Source organism: Spinacia oleracea, chromosome 2 (assembly GCF_020520425.1).
Source record: "Spinacia oleracea cultivar Varoflay chromosome 2, BTI_SOV_V1, whole genome shotgun sequence".
Taxonomy (NCBI): Eukaryota; Viridiplantae; Streptophyta; class Magnoliopsida; order Caryophyllales; family Amaranthaceae; genus Spinacia; species Spinacia oleracea.
In genome coordinates, this window is record NC_079488.1 from 54,207,267 (window position 1) to 54,214,694 (window position 7,428).

The following is a 7,428-nucleotide window of genomic DNA, read 5'->3' on the forward strand; positions in this document are numbered from 1 at the left end:
ATATAACTGTAGGGAATTATCAAAGTATTATCGCCCGTGTGAAAACGTTACGGCTTATTCAGAATTTTGCAGCGGAAAACATAAAACTAACTTTTAGGTTCATAAATAATCTATTACATATTAGGTCCAAACCAATTAACTGAATTAAGGAAACACGAATAGTACGACAAATTTCAAATCCAAGTTAACAAATTAAATCACTTAATTAAACGAATAGAACTACAAGCTCTCTAATCCCAATCCCAATGATGCATCATCTTCAAACCTGTAGATGGGCAACGCTTATTGATCCTTAGAGACTGCTCACCAAAGATGGGTCATCACAGGATCAATAAGGCATAGCCATGATCAACACACACAAACAAAGCACGTAATCAGCAAAGCTGAGTACTACATACTAAAACAACAACAATCCTAGCATGATACTATCAAACCAACAACCCTAACATGATACTAATAAATATAAGTAAGGACAGACAAAACATAATAATTTGACGATTATACTTGACTAGACTAAGCTAGGCTTAATAACCATAGTATTATTTTAGTTGAAATAGACAATGGACCGAGTTGACCATCCAGAAGTCTTCACTAAGGAAGACGAGGTACGGGCGCGACTCCGTAACCTCAGTGACCTGCGATATCGAGGAACGTTTAAATAAAAATAGGACACGGTGATCAATCCGGTCCCAGAAAAGGCCATGGGCTACCACCATGAACCCCAACTCCTGTTTGTCCGTCACTTTAGACGTGCACAGTCTAAAGCTATTGCTACTCAGTTTCACTTTACATGATTTACAAATTGAGACTCTGTTATGACTCAACAATCACATAAGGCATACAATCCACATTCGTTCACAACTGTTTTTATCTTGGAATTAAGTAAGTGATCATAAAGGCATCAATCAAGACTCATTCCAATTTACCCAACCTTTCCTTTAACCATGATTAACCCTGTATATGGGTATAAAGTTTCAATTTACTAAACAAGGTCCACCGCCCTCATAAAGTAGTGAAAAGCTAAAAAGGGAACAATAATCAATCGATCCAAACCAACATATAGAATAATCTAGTGTTCCCAACCAACATGTTTGTATCAATCATCTATACTAACATGTTACAATTCTCATAATGCAATATAAGTTCAATATGTCCGTCCAACAGTATTAAACATGCAATTTCAACATAACCAAGTTCGTCAATAATAGCAACATCACCAAGTTCAACAATAATATCAACATAACCAAGTTTATCAACAATTTCAACATGGTTTCAACAAATAGCACGCATTCCAAGCACACAGGTATGTACGTACCTTGTGTAAACAAACTGCAAGACCACTTTAATAATTCAAAAGTCGCCTACGGAGAATTCTCCACCTAATAACAACCAATATAGACTCATATCAATTCATATTGAATTTTCAGCAACATTAGGGAGCTTCAAACCCTTCCTAAACATAATTAGAACATTTTCCAATATCGAAACTTGCATATTTGATTTCCTAGCATCATAATTATTATATTAATTATTGAAATTCGTTGAAAACTCTTCAAAGCATCATACTTTAAATTTCCAGCAATATAACTACTTTCAAACTACTCCAAAACATAATTAACATGTTTGAAATCATAAAAACAATAAATTTAATAATTCCTAAACATCCTACCATGATTTAAATCATTAAAAACCTTAAAATTCATTCTTTAAATAATTAAAAATTAATAGTTCAATGCATTTATATAATCTGAAATTAATAATCTAATTATGCAAACATATAATTCTTGAAATTCATAATCAAATCATAAAACTTATAATTTAAATTCAAGAAACATAATTAAATCATTAAAACGTAATTAAAACATTAATTAATTTAAGGGTTAAGAATTAACCAAAAGAAAGAATGAAGAGTGGTTGGACGGCGGTCGGAGATGGCGCGGCAGCGGCGGTGGCGGCTGTCGATGGTGGCAGCGAGGGTGGCTCGGGTCGTTGGTGGTGGTGCCGTGAGCAAGGAGCAAGCCAAAGGGAGGACTGTTTGCGTGTGGAAGGATTGCGAAGTTGGTGCTGGTTGGTTGGCGACGACACAGGACGGTGGCCGTCGCGGTCATTTTCGCAGGTGGGTGGTGGTTGCTGCACAAAACCACGAGCATTAAGGAGGAGAGGAACGAAAGGAAAACCAATCACGAAAAGGAAAACGTGAGAGGAGAAGGAGAACGGAGGAGAACGAAAGAGATAAGAGAGGAGGGAGGTTTACCGGACGAAGGAGGAGACGCCGACGGCGAGGGTGGTGCAGGCGGTGTGCGGTGGCTGGTGGCTGGCGGCTGCAAGGTTTGAGGGTTTGAGGGTTCATGTGAAGGGTGAAGGATGAAGGAGAGAGATTTTTCTTTTGGTTTTTCTTTGGTTTCACGTGAGATGAGATTATGGGGGTTTAGGTTTATCATAATGGGCTTTACCAAAGTGGGCTAGAATTAGGAACTTAGTTTTAGGATTTCATTCCAAAATCGATTAGGAACGTTCTCTAAATTCAATCGGTTTCGTAATTCGATTTATTTTCAACATGAAATTCTAAAATTATTTTAATTTCATAAATCGTTGAAATATTTAAAACGTATAAAAATAAATATTCGTTAATTACATTTTTATTTCTAAAATTCGTAAATTCTATTTAAATATAATTAACTATACGTTAAAATGTATTAATAAGATTTATAAAATTACGGGGGATTACAATCTACCCCTCTTAAAAGAAGTTTCGTCCCGAAACTTGACACGAAAATTCACATATCTTTCCAAACTTTTGAACTTATTCTTATTGTAGAAGTACTTGTGGCATTTATGTACACTCTTTTGCCAACTTAAAGTTTCTTGAATTACTCATGAACACCTATTTCTTACGCGGAGAATCTGTTTACTTGCATCGACATGTATAATTTGCTAAAATAAGCATAAAAATGCATAAAAACACCATAAAATTAGGTAAAAAGCGCGAATTTATATCGCATTCTTCCCCTCTTAAAGAAAACGAGTTACGCCCTCGTAATTCATCTCAGGGAATAACTTTGGGTATTTCTTCCTCAACGAATTATGTCCTCAATACAATATTCTCACTAAACTCATTCCAACAAGTAAGACTTCTACAATTCTTTCCATACAGTGCCTCAACATGTGACATCGTAATGCTTGCATGGTAACTATTGATGCACGAAAATTCAATCGAACCTAGGTGGCCTTCCCAATTACCCTTAAAGTCAATAACACCGGTTTTCAACATAAATTCCGTTAGTAATCTCAATCTGTCTATCGGTTGCAGGGTGGAAAGAAATATTCATTTTCAATGTTGTCCCAAAGATTCAACTGGACCTTATTGCCAAAATTTCAGACTTTTGTTCTCGGTAAGGATCTTACATGTTGCTCTATAAAGGTAATGTCTCCAAATATTCGTAGATAACACCATAACATCTAACTTTAGGTCATGGGTTTGATAGTTAGCCTTATAAGGTTTCGATTGACGCGACAATTACTAAATCTAGAAAGCTTCCTCCATTTCTCACTTCACTTGAATTTCGATTCCTTTTTCAACAAGTTGGTCATTGGTTTTGCTTACTTCGAAAACTCTTTCACAACTTCCTATAATAGTCGTCTAGGCTTAGAGAACTTCAAATATCGGACACGTTCTTTGGAGTAGGTCACTCACTCACATCTTGAATCTTAGCAGGATCTACAGAGACTCTTTCTGGTCAACTTTTCCTTTTTACCAAACCTCCTTATGTCATAACTCTTGGTCTTAACTCTTAGCACTTCTACCAATTCATACTCCTATCTTTTTAAGACAACAAATGATTTCTAACGATCCTGGACCACTCGAATCTTCTCTTAATTTTATTCCCTTAAGTAACGTAGTTTTCAATCAATTTAGTCTTCACTTTTCCGTCGATGTTACTTATACACACATGACTTCAAGATCCGTATACTTAATTCATATAAAATAAATTCTTTCTAAGCGTCTCCAATATAATTCCCAAGTGTTTGTCATGCTCTTTCTTATTCCTTGAATAAATCAGGATATCATCAATATAATAACGAACTTAATTCGGAATTCGTGGAAAATTTTATTCATCACATCCATAATTATGGCAGGTGCATTGGTTAACCCAAAAGACATTATTCTAAACCCATAATGACAATAACGAGTCCTAATGAGGTCTTAGGCCCTTATCAGCTATCCTCAATTGGTGATACTTCAAACACAAATCAGTCTTCGAGAACACACTCGCCCAATTCAATTGATCCAATATGTCATCTATTCTAGGCAAAGGATACTTGGTCTTGATGGTGTTTAGCTCCCTAAAATCAATGCATAATTCCATACGCTTGTCTTTTCCTTAACAAACAACACAAGAGCTTCCCACGGTGATGCACTAGGCCTAATATACCCCTTAACAAAACAACTCTTGCAACTGTGTCTTAATTCGCTCATTTCAGGAGGTGCCATGCTATAAGGTGCCTTGGATATAGGTGTCGTTCCAGGAACTAAGTTTATAGTGGACTCAAAGGCTCCAACAGGTAACATACTTGCAATTTCACTCGGAAACACATCAATGAATTCACTCACAATGGCAACATCTTCGATTTTGACTCCAAGTTCTTTATTCACCTCTAACACACTACAGAAAAATAGTTCACGCTCCCTATTCATCAATTTCCTCACTCGCATTACAGAAATAACCAAAGGTTCTTGGACTACCCAAAACATCTATACGAGGTCAATCTTCCAATATGGTTCCTTACATTTACTTTCTGAATTTCACAGTACGTCTATCTTAGCCTTGTACAAACTTAGTCAATTTCATCCTAAGGTTTATGAATTCTTGTGCCTTTTGCTTTCTCATAAAAGGAGTTTCCTTAAGGCAGTAACCAATTGAATCCTAATTGAATCTCTCAGCAGCGCTAAGCCTGACTTTATTCTCTCTTCACCATAAATCAGCTTCATCTTTCAAATACATGACAACTTGACCCACTCTCATATTCTCAGGACAGTTCACAGCCCCAAACAATTTCTCAAACTCTCTAACCTAGTTCTCTAAAAAGTAAGATCAGTTTGCCCCTTAAAGTATGGTGACTTAGCTTTGGCTAGTCTCTCAAACATGCCCCCGGCAGGATCGGGATGGTCAGTTCCCTCTTGGATTAGCCTTTCCGCCAAGAGGCGAATAGCAACAACTAAGTCATTATTGTTGGTCATTCTATAACACGGCCTGAAATTAATATACTCTATCTTAGGTTCTAAACCTCACTTACATGTCATTCTATATCAAGCAATATTTGATTTGACCATAGAGATCGCCTCAATAAACAATATTCACATAAAATCATTTACGAAGGTGCAACAATCATTGCAAAATAATTCTCCTCTATCATTTGCGAACGACATTCACATAAAGGACATCCGATCGAGGGAAACAAATCAAATTCAATCATCACAAATAATAATAATAAAAGAAATTATTCCTCTTCGCGTGCCCAAACTAAATCATTGACCACTTGGATAATTAAATATTTAACTTTAATTCCTCAAAAGGAACTTGTATTTCCTAAAGAAAATTTTATTCCTCAAAACAATATTAATAACAATTTGTAAACCATAATAACGTACTTGTCCTCAAAATAAAATAAAGGTTCTATGACATAAATATAAACTACCGCTGGGCGAATTATGGAATTCTCAAATTGGAAACGAATACTTTAACTTTAAACTGTTATAGCTTTGCTACTTATTCTTTAAAAACATAAAGGAACTAACTAACTATTTATGACTTCAAAATATTTGTGGCCTCTTGCCTATCCATTGCTCCTGAAACTTGCGGAGTGAAATTTAGATCTCAAGATCATCGAACTCTTCTTCAGAGTCTTCCTCAGGGTTTACATCTTCTCCCATGTCTTCATCTTGATTAGGCTCACTTGCAATCTCCTGTTCACTTTCGAGCTCTGCATCTGAGTCACTAGAAATTTCGATGGTTGACTCATGGGCCACTAGGTTAGGATTCTCTGCCTCAACACCTACATTCTCATTCTCCACAGCTACATCATTTTCCTCTAGGTCATTATTTACACTTATTCCCATAGGTTCTTCTGTAACTGAATCCCCAACATGACTCCCTACGATTTTACCGTCTCTAAACCCACTTTCTGCCGCTTCAATAATGGTGGTCAGAATTTCTGAATCATATTTCCATCTACCATCCCAAGTCCTATACTTAGTCAAGTTTGGAGTTCCATTATCAGAATGCATGTCTTTAAACTTTTCCTTGAGTTCTAGATATGGAAATTTGTTAGGTAAGCAATTAATGATAGTGGCTGCTATGATATCCTTTCTCATTAAGATAGGTTGCCCTTGAACTTTAGCATAATATTCACATCCAAACATGATTTTCTTCACGTAAATATCAGGGGTTTCTATATCAAGTTTCTCGAAGGATCCTATGTTGGTATACTTGGAAAGAAACATTTTATTCCTGAAATAAACAATTCAAGGTCTCACTAACGATTTTCCAGCCAAAACATAAACAAGGTTCAGTAATCGATAAGTTTGGTGGAATCAAACAATTCTTTATGCACTTGTAAATGTAACACTTAAACAATTAGCACATGCACATACATAACAATCAATTTCTTATCATTGACTAGCTACTAATGCACATATAATTCTATCTTATATGCCCTTCTTATACTACCCATCTCTCATAAACTAAATCATTAGAATCATTTATATAACGAAATAAAAGAACGAAAATATAATAAAATTATAACGTAGAGTAATAACATAAATAAAAATATAAAATAAATAAAATGAAATAAGTTAAGAAAATGCGTAGCGAATAAATTCGAGAATAAAGTTATTAATTCGAAAAGATTTATATTTCCTAATTAACAAATTCTAACTCTTGAAATAACTTTTAAAAAAAAATGAACTCCTTTTTAAAAAAAAATGTATTATTATTATTTTTATTTATTTGTTTGAATAATAAATAAGAAGAAAAATAAAAATTTCGAAAGTATCACTTTAACTTGAATAAATAATTTGATTTCGAACTTAAATAAGAAATATTATGTTCTTTCAAACAAGATAAAAGGAAATCGGCCCCCCAAAAAAAAGTACCAATTTTTGAACAATATAGCTCGATTTTTAAGAATTTTATTTTAAATAACTAGATAGTTAGGCGCCTAAAAATTTATTAAAGTAAAACCTTAGCTTCTAGATACCACTTTGTAACACCCCAACAATTCCCATTTTCTAAAATAACCTCTTTTTAAATATAACTGTAGGGAATTATCAAAGTATTATCGCCCGTGTGAAAACGTTACGGCTTATTCAGAATTTTGCAGCGGAAAACATAAAACTAACTTTTAGGTTCATAAATAATCTATTACATA

At 34.7% G+C, this 7,428-nt stretch overlaps 1 long non-coding RNA gene across 1 annotated transcript; it reads right to left on the minus strand.

Moving 5' to 3' along the window:
- Positions 1-241: 241 nt before the first annotated feature.
- On the minus strand, positions 242-2,027 carry LOC130466934 (uncharacterized). Its single transcript, XR_008927096.1, has 3 exons — positions 1,893-2,027; positions 1,316-1,379; positions 242-299 (listed from the first exon to the last, which is right to left on the minus strand). It is a non-coding gene; the product is annotated as an uncharacterized lncRNA (long non-coding RNA).
- Between the last annotated feature and the right edge of the window lie 5,401 nt (positions 2,028-7,428).